The sequence below is a fragment of the Astatotilapia calliptera genome, chromosome 23, assembly GCF_900246225.1.
Source record: "Astatotilapia calliptera chromosome 23, fAstCal1.2, whole genome shotgun sequence".
NCBI classification, from domain to species: domain Eukaryota; kingdom Metazoa; phylum Chordata; class Actinopteri; order Cichliformes; family Cichlidae; genus Astatotilapia; species Astatotilapia calliptera.
In genome coordinates, this window is record NC_039323.1 from 4,425,877 (window position 1) to 4,444,791 (window position 18,915).

Sequence of the window (18,915 nt, forward strand, 5' to 3'; positions counted from 1 at the left end):
AAGACTTGAAAACATGAAGGAGGTGTGCGGAGAGCATTTGAAACACTCAGACGCATGCTCGCATAGTACATCCTCCTCTCTCACACCTCACTCATCTGACAAGCTGGGTCATTTAATATCATTACCATTATCCAACCGTCATCTTTGCCATCCTGTTGCTTAATGTTCGAAAATGTCATGACAGCAACAAACCAACCAACCAACCAGACCCCTTCATGCTCCCCGCTGCAGTCGGGAGCTTGAATTATGCAACGACCCCAGTAGAATGTTCTGATGTGTGAACTTATTTCCTACACTGTATGACTTTTGAACTCTTACGATGCGTGCCTGTGTTCCGCCTAAACCCTGTATGCACGTGTGTGTGTGTGTGTGTGTGTGTGTGTGCGTGCGCGCGCATTTGTGCATGTTTGTATGCATGTTCCTTTAAGTAACTGTGTGCGTGTTGTGTGTTTGTCCACATGCGTTTGTTAGTGTGGAGTACATCCATGTGTGTATGTACAGTATATACATATGTTCAGTGTCTGTGCTTTCCTCTTTGTTTTTTTTGTTTTTTAATTAATTTCTTGGCACATATATACAGATGTGTGTGTCCCTGAGTGCACCTGCGCGCGCAAGTGACTGAGACAGCTCAGAATGTGTGTGCGAATGTGTGTGCATGTCAGGGTGTTTGAAACATGGGGCTGCGTCACCTCGCTCTATGCCCAACCCCTATGGCTCACACCATCCCCTGTAGCGCCTTATAGTGGCAGCCTGCCAGTAGGAACAACGCAGCCAGTAGTGGAGGAGGGAAGGTGAACAGAGGAACTAGGCTCTTCTTGTCAGTTTTCATTTTCCTCCTGAGACGTGTTTGTTTACTATCTGAAAAATCTATAAATGAAATCTTTAAAGACAAAAAAGACGAAAAAATGTTCACGGGGCCCCATGACCGCGGCTCTCTCTACTCTCTCCTGCTTATGTTATTACTTAACAATTATCAATGATGATTATTATGATTATTATTGCTATTATTCTTAGTATTCTTATTCTTATTATTAATCCAATTACTGCGATGAATGACTTCATGTTATCCTTGCTAGTTTAGGTCATTTCTGAAACTGGAAACAAAATAAAAATCTTGCTGTAAATGTTTGTTTTTTCTTTTTCATAAAACTGTTGTGTTTGAATTATTTGTACTTTTGAATGTTGGGACAATAAAATGAGGTGTTAAGAGCTCTGATGTTTCATTTTTCCTCACATCCCTTCAAGGTAGGAAATCTTTTTGTGATTAACACTGTGAAAGGGTCTAACTTGAGGATGAGATGTCCAAGTGTCATCTGTGACTAAAAACTAGAAATAATCGTTAAAAACGAATAAGTGAGCTAGGTCAAATCAACTCTAGCTTTCATGCAGGACTCAAACCCCAGTCTTCTGCGTGAAAGTCCTTTGTTGCTCTTTTTACTAGGCCTCCTCCATCTGTCACAGTGTATAAAGTTCATCATCCTATATCATCTTAAATGTAAAAAATAATTTACTCGTTTCAATTGTTTGTATCTGTTGATCAACCTTTGTTTTTGTGGTTAGAGCTACATTTATTATGCATTTTAATAGTCAGTGTTCTTATTCAAACATTTAAATTAGTGTGTAATGTAGATCTTTTGGCAAAATCTACTTTGCATTGCTTAGCCTGACAGTGAAGTTTTTAAATGTACCAATTTGCTGCTTTGAACAGCTCTTTATCCTTGAAAACTAATTTTTATCTTGGGTTCAGGGAAACTTGAGGCCATTTGCATTTTCTTTAACTGAATAAGTAACTCCCAAAAAGATTGTTTCTGTCCATGTGGACGTAGCATGTTCAGTGGGAGAAATGTTTCATCACTCATTAGTCTCTGCTGACTGCAGGTTTCTCCAGCCTTATAAACAGCACCTTTACACAATGACTGAAACTAGCACCACTGGCAAACAACGTGAGGTCAGTTTCTTGATCATTAATATGTAAATTGTCATATCATTGATCAACAACCACTGATCTATGACAACTGAGACAAATCCTAGTAGTGTAACTGATCACAGAAACAGCAATTCCAAACCCAATACTTATGAGCCCCTGAAACAGAAGTGGTAACAGGAAGAGGGAAGAGGGTGATAGATCGTCTGAAGCAGTTAGAACAGGACAATACTGACCAGACTTCATACCACAGGCTATACACCCAGGGGAATCTACACCAAGTCTATATGGTTTACCAAAGATATAAACACGGCCAACGTTTAAGACCAAATGTCTGTATGATCAACTCAGTCACCTATAACATCTCTCTTTTCTATCCTACCCTGGAACACCACTAAGTCATTGGTTCAGGTTTGCAGATGACACCTGGGTGAAAGTGAAATCTCAGGATGTACCACAATTCACTGATCACATTAACTCGATGGGCCAACACATCAAATTCACCAGGGAGGATATGAAAAGTGTCAAGTTAGCCTTCTTAGACTGTGAGATTTCCATCAGTAATGGGGGACATCTAAAAGCTGATGTGTACTGGAAACCTACACATACGGATCAGAATTTAAGGTTTGACTCTCATCATCCACTGAAGCATAAACTGAATGTCATCAGGACTCTATAACATAGAGCGAACACTATCCCCACAGACACAACGGCCAGGGAAGCGGAAGAACGTCACATCAAGAAGGCTCTTGAGTAAATGTGGTTATCCCAGCTGGACATTTGTCAAAGCTGGGAAGGCGTCTAAAGAAAGCTCCAGGCGATCCGGGAGAGACGCATTTTTTCTAAACGCCACGTCTCTGTGGTTTTAAACCCCAAAACACCCTGCACCAAAAAATGGTCCATCCCAAGGATCGGGTCCCGCGACACAGAGTAACATAGTGTACGCTGTTAAGTGCCAGGAGGATTGCCAGGATTTATACATCGGGGAAACCAAACAACCTCTGGTGAAGCGGCTGGCACAACACAGAAGAGCTACCTCGTCAGGCCAGGACTCTGCAGTCTATTTACACCTACAGGCCAGTGGACACTCTTTCAATGATGAGGATGTACATATCCTGGACAGGGAGGAACGCTGGTTTGAGCGTGGAGTCAAGGAGGTCATTTACGTGAAAAGCGAAAGACCATCTCTGAATTGAGGAGGGGGCCTAAGGGTACATCTTTCACCATCTTACAATGCCGTGATTGCAGCCATTCCTCAACTCTGTGAATGGTACTCATGGCCATTGATCAGTGGTCTTTGATTTGACAATTTGCATGTTAATGATCAGGAAACTGATATCCCAGCCCATTGTTCATCAGTGGTGCTAGTTTCACTTATTGTGCAAATGTACTGTTTATAAGGTTGGAGAAACCTGCAGTCAGCTGATGTCAGTCGGATGTGTGACGAAACGTTTCTCCCACTGAAAACGCTACATCGAGATGAACAGAATAAATTTTCTGGGATTTCCTTACCTGGATGATTGATCATGCATCATGAACAAGTAATTACTTATAAGACCGCTCTTAAAATTATCAGAAACATTAGTTGAAGCCCTGGTGTTTTATTCTTCTTTTATCCCCTCTAACATGATTCAAAGAGCTAAAAGTAGTTTTACCACACAACAGACCGGCAACAGTAAATCACAGATTTAATCTGCGTTCACTGTGACCTTTCAGCTACTCAGGGACAGTCACAACTATGAGGTAGTAACACTGCACACATAAAACGCAGTGCTGATCTCAGTCAGGCCTGTAAGGTGCAGCTATAGGACAAGAGGGAGGAATGAGGTGTAGCCACATCAGTGAGATTATACTGCCCCCTGTATCTCCACTAGAGTGCCTTTGTGGCACTGTGCTCCTCCTCACATAGTCAGCATACTGTGTAATTTACAAAGAAAATGTAGTAATAAAACACAGAGACCTCGAGCAATCTCTTACTGGATGGAGATGCTTTAAAGTTTTAAGTGCTTTACATGGTTCGAACTGGGATTAAAAACATTTGAGAGGTGAAATGAACAAAATAAAATCTATTTTAAATAATGCAAAATCCATGACCAGCACTCAAGCTAGAAAGTACGAGATAAGCCTTGTGAGTCATTTAGAAGATTTTACAGTTTTTCTTGATTAAGTTGACTGCTGCATCACAGCATGACTGTGACTGAAAACTGAAATACTGGAAATATTACAGAAAATACATGTAAACCAAAATAAAATCTATTACAGAAGGAGAAATTGCCACTTTTGAGACTCACTTTAATATGCCATGCTTTACATGCTGGTAAAGAACAATACAGATGTGGCACCTTTGAAGGCCTGCAGACTGATTGCTCAGTGAAGATTTGTGTGAAGGAGTGTCAAACAGCTGCGCATTGATTTCATACCGATCTAGGTAGTTTCTAATAGTTAGGAATAGGTGATTTCTGTTTGGTTACCATAGCTAAAACAATGGGGTTTGGACTGCTTGAATGACATTTTTGTTAACTGTTTTGCTAAAGGGTGTGGAAAATGTGTCAATCCAATGAGAAAGGGTTAACACATTTCCAAGCAGTATCTTCTGCTCTGCTGAGATAGTCATGATGAAAACTGAGTGGGTTTCAGTTTCTTTAGGCAGGTGAAAGCAATCAAGAAAAACCGTAACTGTTAGGTGACGGCTGTGTGCAAACAGGAATAGGACCCAAGATGCAGACTCCGGAGACAAACTTAAACCAAAACAGCTTTAATGCTGAACGCAAACATAACATAACTGGGAAAAACTGAAAATAAACTAACACCGGTGGACTGGCAAAACACACAGCAAAATAAACGGTAGATCGCAACACAGACACAGAGAAACACAGGGCTTAAATACACAGAGGGAGCAATCAGGGAATGAGTAACAGGAGGGAAACACAGCTGGGACAAATCAGAACTGACGAGACCAAAGAAGCGTAAACTGAACACACTGAGATAAGACAGAGACCTTCAAAGTAAAACAGGAAACACATAACACAGACTCACATGCAGGCACTACAGAGGGAACAGAGACGTGGGACCAGGGCAGACACAAACACTGACTGGATGTGGGGATACAGCAGACAGGGAAGACAGCAACTATGGAACACAGACAGAAAACCAGAACACTAAAACTCTAACCAACCCCACCCAGAGAACCTAAACTAAGAATGATCCTAAAACCCATAAAGCAAAGCTAGAATATAATGAAATAACAAAATCAAAGAACCAAAAACACAAAACACTGGGTCAACGACCCAGGGACCCTAACAGTAACTTGGATTTTTTTTTCTTGTAATGGTCAATTTTTTGGGTGAGAAATATCAGATTGAAATTTTTGGAAAGATACAATAATTAATTATTAAACGCAACATGCAGGTTCATCAACATCAGGGTTCACTATAAGAACTTTCTGTTACTGTCTAACGTAACTTATCCCAACGACCCCAACATGCACTGATGTTACGAGCTAATCAAAGTTATTCACCTGATCTGTCAGTAGTCATAATTTGGTTCATTAATGCCAGAAGATAATTTGGGAACAGGAGTACGGGGAGGTGGGTCTTAAAAATAATGGCTTTAAGGGCCATAGGGCATAGGGTATCTTCAAGAGTCAAACTAAAGGAAAGGACGATTTGTCCCTGTAATTAACTGGGAACCTCAACTGAAGTATTTCACAATTTTAGTCCAATACATAAAATCAACAGAACCGGAGAAGCAACGGAAGTGGATATTGAAATAACCTTGAAACAAAACTTTGTGTCTGTGTTTAGCTTTAATGCCCAGTAGATCAACCCAACATTACAGGTTTATAATCAAAATCACACCAAAGAGCTTTACAGCACTGGCAGAGGAGATGATGGCTGTTAGACGGCGATGTGTTCAGCCACGCTTGTCTTCCCTCTCCTGCTGTTAGCAACTTAATGATCCTCCACTGTCATCAAGGCCAAAGTAGATGGGGACAGCATGAGTCAGCGTTTGCTCTTAAGTTCCCCCTGACCTGACTTGTTCGGAGTTTAAAAGCATAGCCAGCTCGATAAACAACTGTTGATGATTTCAGCTTCGGTGCCGTTTCGGCGGAGGAGTCAGCTGCGTTACTCAGATGTGGATAAAACAGAAATCAGCATGACTGAGAATATCTGATGCAAACAAGATGTTTAAATTGCAAAGGAAGTGAAAGTGCTCTCGTTAAAGAGAGCTGCTGGGTTTAAAATGGCTCAGTTCTCACCATCTTCTGTCACCAGGTGCAACCATATGATACTGCCTCTCAGTTTCTATATAAACCACTTTTCATCTTCCTGGGTGAGAGCTGATCACACTCACTCCATGGTGTGAATGTCAGCATCCTGCAGTGCTGTGATGTAGAAGGCAGTTCTGCCAAATGACGAGCATGAGCCTCGCAGTCGGAAGCATATTATTTCATAAAGAGCTACTTGTCTTTGACAAATCTTCCGTAGTCTAATTTTTTGTCCTGTGGGAGCCGTTGTTGCCCTCCAGCCCTCCTTGGAAGTCACTCTGACATTAATGGGATACCTCTCGTCACCTCTTCGTCCACTTTGGAGATTTCACGCAGCTTAATCAAAAGAGAGCGCCGCTTCGGTATATGGTATTTATTAACTGAGCCGCACTCGGATGATTGTGGCCCACTTCGCTTTGTGCCTTGGCATTAACGCACTGATCAGACTGATTGGACTGTCCGTTTAATCACAAAGTTAGCCTGTTACTTTGAAGCACGCAATCCTCATCGTGTGTTAAGTTAGTTTTGAAAACATCTCCTTCTGCAACGAAGAGCATCGTGTTAAGTCTTCTGACGACTGATTGCTGCACTTTAAGAGGCATTTTTCCTGCCAGCAGTTTAGACATCTAGATTGCAGGCATCTTTTACCTCCTTTTTCACTTTTACCCCACCCCCCACCATTCTTAACACCTTCCTTAAAGTGCCACTTCCTCTGTGCCTGAAAATGGAGCCGCGACAGTGTTATGACAATCCCCGTAATGATGCCTAGCTTTGAAAATGCATTCTTGCCATCAGTCACTATAGGATGCTATTTTTTAAAAACTTCAGCTGTAGTTTTCATAGTTGTTGTGTGATATGTCACACCTTTTTATGTTCCTGATAATGATTTTTTGTTTTTTTGCAAGGCTCCCTCCTGGATATCAGCATCTCAAGAAATCTGTATGCCATTAAGTGAAATTAGAAATAGCTCTAGCCGTAATTTCTCTGAATGGCTTTTCTTGTCTGTTGGTGTAAATGAGCCGATTTCACAGCTCGCCTCGACACCTCTTCCTTACTTCCTAATCGTCTCTGCTGTCGTTTGAGTGGCACTTTTTATTATCATCATCAACTAACAAACTATCTTGGAAAAATTCTGCCCCGATGAGTAACGAGAAAATTAATTAACAGAGGTGACAACGAGCAAGAGCCTGCTGTTTCAGTGAAGGTGAGTGAACTTTCTGGGCAGCACTTGCTGAAAACAAACCCACAGACTGTCCTTCTTCTAACGTCAAATATTTTGTCGCCCACTTAAGCGGTTTCTACTTGAGGCTGTGTTTGAATGGTAAAAAGATTCACTGGTAGATTTGTATCGCTCCATATATAATACTTTTTAAAATGAAATGTGTGAAAAGTGGAACTGTCAGTGCCGTACTTCCTTGGAAAGCAAGTGACAATCACAGGGTCTAATAAAGCACTTGATCTTATTCAGGAAGTTTCAGCCCCTGAGGGCTTTACTTGCAATATGCTCTCCTGTGAAGTCTCTTAATTTCAGTGTAATATTTCCAGAGCACCATGGGATCATACCGTACTTGCTCAGAGGCAGCATTTTTCTTCTGCACACAATCTGCTACAAGGTTATGATGAACAGTGTGTCGTGGCATCACAGCAATGTAAAGCTCACCAATGCAATGCTATAGTGGAGCAATATGCAACGCAGGGAATGCGCTGCGACACAAATCTTATAAACAGAGCCCAATTTCTGATGGCAAATGTGCCGAGAGATGTTTATTTAATGTTTTCTTAATGCAGCTGTCTTCTGCTCATCTTGTAGCTGCTCTGAAGCAGAGCAACTCCTTCCTCTCCATGTTCTCAGCGTGAGTGCTGTTGAAGCCTTCAGCAGAGGGATTGCTAAACTTTAAGCTAAGTTAGAGCGACTGTGTCATCGTATAGAAGGCCCCCGTGCTGTTTTCTATCCTGCTATAAAGACAAATGAAAGCTAAACTGAATTTCAGCATCTTGGAAACAAAAACATGTTGTTGGTAATATTCTTTCACTGTAAATCATTTTAAAATGTTCTGAAGTGTTATAGGAGATCTACGGTGGCCCTGATAGGCCATACGGACTGCAACTTAAGAAAACACCAGCAATAAGAAAAACACTGCAAAAGCACACAAAAAACAACGGAAATAGGAAAAACGAAAACAGACTTCCAAAAGCACAAGGGAAGTGTTTCTGGGGAAACAATAACCCGACGGACCAGTTGCAGGAACCCAAAACATGCTAGGTGTGTTTTATCATGATTCATATAATACTGATGACTGATTTTAAGGCTAATAGTTAGGTTAACTTGCCTCTCATCTTTTCTTTCCTCACAAAACCGATAGATCCCAGCACAATTCTTAGCATATTTTAGTTATTGTTTCCCCAGAAACACTTCCCTTGTGCTTTTGGAAATCTGTTTTTTCTATTTCTGTTTTTCCTATTTCCGTTGTATTTTGTGTGCTTTTGCAGCGTTTTTCTTATTGCTGGTGTTTTCTTAAGTTGCAGTCCGTTTGGCCTCTCAGGGCCACCACAGAGATCTGTGAAAAGCCGATGAATTATCTAAGTAGATCAGGTCAAAAAATAAAAATAAAAATCTGTCTTAGCTATTTGCATGTACACATTTCTCCGAAGGTGTCCCGTGGCTGTGTTGGTCTTCTCTGGGTGCTCAGCCCAAAGACATGCAGATTAAGTTAACTGGTGATTCAAAATTGGGCGTAGGTTTGAAACAGAATAATATATGTAATGCACATTTGAAGACATGTGAAGCCAAGTGCTGGTAAACAAATGCACATTGATCTCTGATAGACATTTGATCATCAGTGAGTGGGAGCACCTCTATAAAGCAGAAGTTTTGGCAGTTTTGGTCTGAACCTTCAGGTGTGGGTATCTCAGCAAATTCACCCCAAGGGCAGACTGTACAAGTATAACTGAGCAAGTGCTGTTTGCTTGAAAACGGTGCTGCCATGTTTCAAAGTTGCATTTGAACAAACCCAAGACTTTAATGTCCATGATGCACAGTATCAAAAGCAACACATACCATATCAAGCATGGTGGTGGAAAGGTGATGATTTGAGAGAACCTCGGCATCATGCAGTCATCAAACTCCTCAGTTTACCAAAGTATTTTATAGTCAAGGTGATCTTTCTGACAGCTTGGATGAAATTTGGTCACGTAACAGGACAATGACAATAACAGTTCCATACAGTATCTCAATGAAATGCTGTAGCCAGACCCTAAGAAAGCCGTGTATAAATGAATGGCTACAAACCTTGGTGAACTGAAACGTCATAAACAAGAGTGGGCCAAAATCCCTACACAACAATGTGAGAAAACAATTACTGTAACTCATTATATGCAACGTGTCTTCACCACCTTAGCTATAGAAAACTACAGAAACTGTAAATGTGTTTTCATGACACAGAACTAAAGATAGCATTTATCCTACAGCATTAAAGATGAACTGACTGTGCTGACTAATGCAGCATTATTGTATACATTAAGCATATACTGACCTCTGCTCCGTTTACAGTGCCCTCTGAAGATAAATGAGTTACAAAGAGCTAAGCAGCCATCTAGGAAGGGCTTATTTTAAAAGCAACAGCTAGCTGACAGCTGCAACAAGTACCAGCAATTAATTCAAACACATTTTATCTTATGATGGATCCGAATTTTTGAGGGGTATATAACAGTATCAGTTTTTCATCCAGTTACATGGTGAACCAGACAGGTTACCTGAAGAGTTCATCAAAGCAGATGAAGATTTAAATATCTTAGTCTGCTCATTTGCATGCAAAAAAACTGTAATTTAAAATTAACTAAGCTGTTTTGTATATTATACAACAGAGACAAACAGGACAGGACTTCATCTGCTGATGACTGGACCAGCAGATGGTGTGTAAATAATGTACGCAGTCCCATGGGAACATCTGAGTCTGTCTCAGTTTTGGTTTGATGTACCAAGCCTGTCACAAAGTGACCCTAATAATGATGACTATTCCATAATGTTCATTTAATACAAGGACACAGATATAACTATTTAAATGATAAACAAACAGGGTGCACAGAATCTGATCTGCACAAGTACAAGATTACAAATGACTTAGCAGTCAGTGCACAGAACCATCTCTGCCCCGTGTTTGTTTTAACCTGCATGCATGCTGCAGTAAAAGGGAACACACTTCACACACATTATTTCTTTTTGCATATAAAGCTATAGGCTTTTTTAAAGTATTTGATATTTGAGCTTTTCAAAAATACTTGTTTTATTTACATGAAAACACCTGGCAAGAAGAAAGAAAAATCTCCCTTTCACTTGCTCAGCTCTCAAAGGGAACTCAGGAAACAGGCTCACAGTTGCAGAACGGCACTCCTGCTGCCTGGAGCCGGTGGGGATTCAATGTCTTTCTCAAGGGCACTTCATCTGGGAAGATTCTTGTCATCATGAGGGCATTCTCCAGTCACAGTGTGGTTTCCCAATAAAGAAAACTGCCAGGACAGATAGTGGAAGCACCAATGACACCCTCGACTGTTTCTCGCTCGTGTTCTCTCTCTCTGTCAGCAACTAGACATCGGGAGCTCACTGCAGACCGCTGCTGCAGTAGATGCTTGACCTTGGCCAAAGCTTGTGTGGAGTTGAAAATCCCACCACCCTTTTAAAAAGCTTTCGCAATGACAACGAAAAGCAGCTTTTATGGCTTCGATTGTTATGGAGGAAACCCCCCCCCCCCAAAAAAAACCCCGTCAGTTCCAGATCAGTAATGATGATTGTGACTGCTGGCAAGAGTGCAAAAATGAAGGTACTATTTGCATGGTGGTTTTTTTTTTTATTGTTCTGGCAAATGAAGTGTTGTTTTTGCTGTAACGGTGATGGCTGTGATAATGTCAGCAATGGCAGTGGATGCAAAGATTAGACGATGACACACTGGCCACTTTTCCGTGGCAACGGGAGCCGTATTGTCTTCGCAGAGATGGTGATTAGCAAACGGGCTAAAATGACACTTGATAATAGGCTTACTGACTGTAAAGTAGACAGAAGAGGCATCAAGAGCTAAAGTGCAATAAGAACAACAACAAGGTGCAATTGATACTATGATTCATGTGGATTTTATAAGCCCAAGCTGCTGTCCCTATGCAGTCTTTGGCTGAAGTTCTTCTTTGGCCCAATTAGCGTCATAATTAATGCTAAATGTGTTATTTTTGCAGCTGACGTTCCCATAATGTACAGGCCCACTGAACTAGCGCCAGTGTAATCATCTACATTGTGAGCTTTTAGTTGTGTAACTGAGTGATGTGACAAGGAACTCTGATGCTTAAAAGTACTCTGTCAGCTTTTAGGTACATTTATTAAAAGCAAGCTCTACCTTCATTGTTCAAACCTGTCCAATCATCCCTCTGTTTCTCTTCTCCCTAACTCCTGTCGTCCTGTGTGAGGAAGAAACTCTAGGACAGAGGAGTTGAGGAAGCAGGCATTTAACAAAATGAGGCATCCTTACTTTGCAGACTCATTTTAAATTTAGTTCAATTAAATATGATGTTTGACAAAAATGCCTCGTAATTCTTTGGATTATAGCCCAGCTCCGGTCGTATTTCACGATCTCAGGTGCATCAGCGCCCATGACACTTTTTTAAATTTATGGATGCTTTTAATTAAATTTACAGCATAGTCCAGCGTGACCTTCTTTAAATCACGTACACAACGACAGTGAAAGGCAGAAGGTTTGAAAGTTTCACCATCTTTAAAAAATTAAAACAAATAGTTGTTTAAAGAGTCCTCCTGTTTTCCAGCTGCCTGCCATGCCTCTGTTATATGCCGGAGGTAAAAAAGTGTATTCTTTGTGTATCCATGCACAGAGGATACACCTGTGCATCCTTGATTTTAACTCATCCCGTAGTCCTCCCCTCTCTCGTTTGTCTGAGGACGGAAGACGGAGGAGTTGAGGAGACACAAATTTTAGAAATAAGAAAAAAGCCTTTTTTTCCCTCGCTCACTTTATCTGTTTTCCCTCGTGTGTGTTGAAGGTGTTTCTTGCCTTTGTTGCCCAGTTCTTTTCTGTTATCCTGGTTTTTGTACTTTTCTTGTCATCGGCATATGGTTTATCAGCTTGGATTTAACGTTTTTCTTATTAGCTGTCACAGGAAAAGGAAATAAGGTTTATAATCAAGACACTGTTGGGCTCTCTTGGGTTGCATTTAGGTCAAGATATGAGAGTTTTTAGTTTCTATTAAAAAACAAACAAACAAATACTTTTCTATTAGATGTAGTACATTTGTACAAAATTTTCCACCAAGATAAGGTTTATGGCATGATGCTTGGAAACTAAACTGATGCCATCAATGCTCATTTTCATTTCCAAGAAATCTGGGAGACTCATAGGAATCTGTGCATCCATTGTACATGTGGTTTGTGCATGTCTCCTAATGTATTTATATTCTACTACTTTGCAACAGCAAATTTCCTCTTCCACCGTTTTTTTTGAGATACCAGCCATCTGACTAATCAGCTGTATAACAGCAAGCGCTTTCAAAGATCAGCAGACATCCTTCCAACAGGGCTTTGACCTCAGAGTGCAGATAGTAAAACCATCTCTGAGACCAACTCTCTGGCTTTCTGTAATGAGCATCATCAGAGACTTTATTCCTTGTTTAATTTTTTACTTTCTGGCTGAAATCTATTTCAAAGCCATTTAATGTCTCTATAGTTATATACACATAACCGTAAAACACTGAAAGTTTTCCAGGATACTTGTTGACCTTAGGTCAATTTGTTTTAAACTCAGAGGCAGCAGCACTTGATGATGTAGCTTCTACACTGTTAAACAGCCCTCTGCAGTGGATCAGCTCTCTGAATTTGTTTTAAACATCTTCCTTCAGTTTGGGATATTTTTCATGCCAAGATGGCACAGTCTGGCTGACTGTGTGGGGAGAGGAGGTGGACCTAAGCGCAGACACTCTAAAACAAAACTCAAACTTAATAGAAGATGAGACGTTTATTAAGGCTGGTAAAACATTACAGAAAAAAGTCAAAGGCAAAGTTAAACAATAACCCAAACTCAGAAAACTAGAAAGAAAACATGACACACCCTAAACATGAAAAACCCTTAAATGTGGCTACTTGGCATGAATACACGAAGACCTGGGAACATGGCAGACTAAATACACACAGGAGGTGATCAGGGGAAGTGGAAACACATGTGGAAACAACTGACAAATCAATATAATGACACCACAGGGGAAGAGTAAAACTACGCACACCAAAGATGGAAACAGCAGACTTTCAAAATAAAACAGGAAACAACGAGAGACTTCGATACGGCACACAAACTTTACAACATGACGCATGCAGACAAGGAACACATGATGACATATTGACACAGAAGACAAGAAACTACTAATGAATGAGGAATGAATCAAGAATTATAGAGGAAACAAAACCAGAATGAAACTCAACCAAACCCTAACTAATAACGGCATCACAAGAACTAAGCATACATTCAATATAATATAAGAAATCACAAAATGAACTCAAAATGCTGGGACACAGACCCAACCCCTTTTTATCTCCAATACAAAGCATTTTGTAAATGTGTGCTTTTTTAAAATGTCTAGACTGACTTACCTTAAATTATTATCTTTGGTCACATCGTAAACTGCAAAGATGCTGGTCTTATATATTATCAGAAATGGAAACTACCTTATTTTAGGGGCCCCCTATTGGATTTACTCCATTCCACTCTATTTCACTTATCCTTCAAAGAAGAACATCTTATTGAAGTGGCTTAGCGAAAAAAAGATGACACCTCTATTAACTTGCAGCCAATTTTTCTTTAAAGGTCCTGATGATGGAGGGCTGATTGTACGTTATTGTTGTAATTGTTGTATTTAAGGAGCTAAGCAGATCCGTTTTGTTTGTTTTTTAAAAGGTGCTGGTTTGTTTATTTCAGAATAAATCCAACTTTTACTTGTGAAAATGAAAAACATTAAACAGGAAAAAGTGCTACACTACCATGACTGCAACACATTCATTTAATAGAATCACAATTGTAATTAGATGTACCTGCGACAATGTGGGTGAGGACCACTTTCATACTCACCACTTTACACACTACATTAAACTGTTTTTCTGCAGGTGCTTATTTGCTATGATTTGCCATCGCTAAGGTAACGTCGCTTCACCTGCTATCCTGGGTTTGTTTGTTTATGCTAGCATTATGATGCAGTCAACATCAAAGCAGTTGAGTGGGTTAAAGCAAATACAGAGTCATACGTTGTTAGAGTCGCTTTTATTATTTTACAGGCTTGAATATTATTTTCAAATTGAAAGCCCCCTCAAGTCTGATTTCCAACTATGAAAGTTGGACCATCGTAATCAAACAAGACAGTGGGAAAACTGTAAACCTTTTAATCTGTGCTAAATAAATCATACGCAGAGGACTGAGCAGGCTCTATCTATGAACGGGTTCTGAGCCTCCACACAGGTCAAATATATGGACTGGGTCTGTCCAGTGTGTCCTGATTGTTATAGTGCTGGTTTGACTTTACTGGGCTATAACAAGCAGAGGGTTTTTCCATTTTGTAGGAATAATTTGTCAAGAGTATTTGTCTTGAGCAGTTTAGCCATGTAAATGAGCCAGTGATAGGTCAGTGAGTGTTACATAATCCTCAGATGTTCAAGTTGGTTTGTAGGTTTATTGGCATGTGTGAATTAAGAGCCAATCAAGTTTTGGTATAGCTCCAATAACAAGCAAATACCGGCCCAGTATTGCCAATGCAGATAGCGATACTTTTCACTTATAAAGGCAGCTTATAGAGGAGAGCAGTATGTCAAGATTTATGTCATGAATCAGATGACATTTTTCCAAGTGCATGTTTAAGGTATATCTTTTCATTTTCAAAGAAATAGTTAATTTAACACAACTCAGAGGGTTACATACTGAACTTCCACCCACCTCAACAACCTATATATAGGCTGATGATGAGAGGTGAGGTGTACCATCTGGATCATGTGCCTTTTGTTTTTAGTTATTATTATTAGTGCATCTGAATGAATTCCTCTTTTTTGTCTATGGTTATAGTTTGGTCTTCTAGTAAGAAATATTTCACTCAAGGATCTGAGCCAAACTGCTCACATCTTGATATAAAAAATTCATAGAGCTTGCATACACTATTTGTGTTTTTGTTCCTAATTGAGCTGCTCCTCCTCAGTATCCCTGCCCCAGGTTCTATGTACAGTACATTATGCACTGGCCATGACCAAACATACCTGTAGTTCCCTTTTTTCTCTTTCTGACTGTTTCACAAGCGCTGCCTGGATGCTTGATTTTGGCATTAGTAATGGTGTGCACTCCTATGGCAAGCAGAGTGGTGTTATTTGTTGCTACGACGCTGATGGCTGTGATGACGGTGGCGGTGACAGTGAGAGCAGTATTGGCTAGCAGAAGCAGCAGGCACCAGATCCCCTCCTGTTTGTTCAGAGAGACACACAGCAAAGCTTTATTGTGTTCAACCCAAGGCTGCAAACCCCCAGCAAAACCAAAACACTGGCACTGGTTGGAGCATATATTGTTTTCATGCCATTTCCCAAATTCATGCCCGTCTGCCTGAATGTTTGTCTGTGCATCTGTCTTACTGTCAGGCTGTGTGTGTCTACTCATTTCCCTCTCTGTTGAGTAACATCGCTCTATGAATATGCATTTTTTTTAGACCTTTTATGCATATGAAATGTTCCAGGTTGGTTTCAGTGTTCTTATTACGGCAGATGTACATACATAAAGACCACACACCTTTTTCGCAGAGCTTCACATGCAAACATGTATGTGTGGGCATTTTAAACGCTGTCCTGAATATGTGTGTGTGTGTGTGTAGGCTTGTGCTAGTCCACATATGTGTGAGTGGGTGATTTCGGCTCTGCGAGCCCAGCACCCAACCATCTGTCACAAAGGGCCCACCACGTTCTGAAGCCAATCATCTCCTTCCAACAGCTTCTAGGATTCTCGCTCTGCTTTCCAACGATGGCCCAGCACGCCAAATACACATTCACACACAAACAATGACAACGTCTGCCACATGCTCCTATCAGCAGGGACACACACACACACGCACACAAACTTAACAATTACAGAGATGCTTGCCTTGAAAACTGTTAAGATCCTTTCCCTTCGTGGAGAAAATATGACTTTCATCTCAGATCCAAGTAGCTGCTTGTTCAGTAGTTCAGACTGACAATTTCTGACAATTTTTTCAGAGGAGCTAACGGATTACTTAACATGCTAAACTTTATGCTATAATTATCATTCTGAAGTCAGCACTTTGGATTCTAATACACACACACACACACACCTACTGTATATAGTTTTGGCTCATTTGTTCTCCTAGAGGGAACGGTGACTGCAAATCAACAGTGTTTTTAGATTGTCTTTCTATTCAAATAAGAGAGGTCAGTGCCACCACCATATGTTATGCCTTTCATATTTACTAGATGTAAACCTAACTGAAGATCTTTGGACTTGCGTCTGGGGTAACACGTTTATCGTCTTCTTCTCCTTTTGGCTGCTCTCTTTAGGGGTCACCACAACACTCTGCATGTCCTCCCCCACTACATCCATGAATCTTCTCCGTGGTCTTTTTTCGCCTAGCTGGCAGCTCTGTATTCAATGTGTTTTGTCCAGTATATCCACTATCTCTCCTCTGCACATGTCCAAACATCACAACCTTGGCTCTCTAACTTTGTCTCCAAACTGCACAGCCTGTTGCAAATCACCTCTGGCACTCGTTTCCAGCCTGCCTGCACTTTCTTCTTCACCTGACTTGCGCTCTGTCTGTTGCTTTGCAGGTATTTGAAGTTACCCACCTTCACCTACTGTATCTACTGTGCTTTCAATCCTCTTCTCTCCAGAGCATGCCTCCACGTCTCCAGGCTCTGTTCAGAGACTCTGAGGCTACGTCCACACTAGCCCGGACAGATTTGAAAATGGCGTCTGAAAATGCTCCGCATCCACACTGGCATTTTCAGTCGTTTTCACAGAATTGTGCGTCCACATTGAAATGGCCAAAACGCTTACGTTCCAGTACAGTGCATGCGTGAAGCGCAAGAAGATTCGGCCTGCCTCATTTCTGTCTGCCGTTTATTTATTTTGCGGTTCTTTGAAACGTGGCGGCAAAAGGTTGAAGAAAAGCACAGAGTTTTTTAAATGGACTAACAATGAGGTGGAGTTGTTGCTACGAGTAACACAAAAGTACAAAGTTGCAAAAGTGAGTGAGAATTAAAGAATCTGAAGAAAAGCTAGCTGGAGCTTGTACAAACTGATATTAATCTTTAATAGGCCTGTCAAAATTGACAGCAAAGAACACAACTGCTGTATAATGCCCTCGGCTATCTTTGTTTAATTGGTCACATGACTGCATCACATGACTAACACGCGTCATCGTTTTCGAAAGTCTCCGTTTTTGCTGTCCACACTGCGACACAAACGCACCGCCTTCAAATGTATTCCTTTTTGATAACGTTTCTAAAATGCTGCGTTTTCCTTCGGGGGAAAACGCCGTCTCAGTGTGGACGGGAGGTCAAAACGGAGAGAAAACGATGCGTTTTCAAACAAAAACGCATTAGTGTGAATGTAGCTTGAGACGATCGCAAACAAGGCTCAGAGCCTTAAACCCATCTGTCACTCCCACTGCACACCTCACCACTGTCCTCATACATGTCCTGCACCACACTTGCATACTTCTCTGCCACTCCTGCGTTCCTCAGGCAGTACCAGATCTGGGTTCCTTCTGGCCTTCTCTATACTTCTCCACCAAAACTGTCAAAGCAAACATCACATCTGTAGTACTCTTCCTCAGCATGAGGCCATATCATCACCTCAAGCTTCCCCGACTCTTTCCCATATCTCCATGGTATGACTCATCAGCTTTATCCCTCTGTAGCTGCTACAGCTCTACACATCATCCTTGTTCTTGAAAATCAGTAGCTACCGTTTGCATTCCTCAGGAATTGTGTCATCCTCCAATCTAGTTGCAAAATCAATTGTCCTCTCTCATAGACAACTCCCTGCCTCCACAGGTATGTCATCTGAGCCAGTCGCCTTTCCACTTCACAGCTTTCCCTTACTTCCTGATCCTTTCCTCCATCCATCCTCTCTCTTTCATTTGTTTAATTTATCAGCTCCTCAGAGTACTCCTGCCATCTTCATGTTAGATAACACTCTACATCACCACAATAAAAAAATGAAAAACAAAACAAAACAATGAATTATGATTGTTAATTAGTATAGTTAAAGAAACTTTTGAAATCAGTGTCAAGATGCATTAAAGCTGTTCTGGCACCATGCGGTGGCTCAAAATGTAAATTTTAATATGACACATTCAGATTTTTCTTTAACTTGTCACCCTCTTGTATTTCTCTAACGATTTTATATGATTTCTTCATGACCTGAAGTGACGGTCATGCTTAAAGAAGTAAAGATATAACAAAAATCAAGTAGCTTCAAATTCAATTTGATCATATTTAATCTAAAATTATCTAATGGCAACAGGATGTGAACCTGTTGCTTATTCAAAGTATACTCTTATATTTGTGTCGCTGTTGGAAAGTCTCCTTGAGGTTGTAAGTAATCTTTGTGTTGTTATTATTATTATTATTATTATAATTATACTGTTGAAAAACAGTACTAAAGCACAGCAAAACTTTGTATTTAAATCTGAGTGT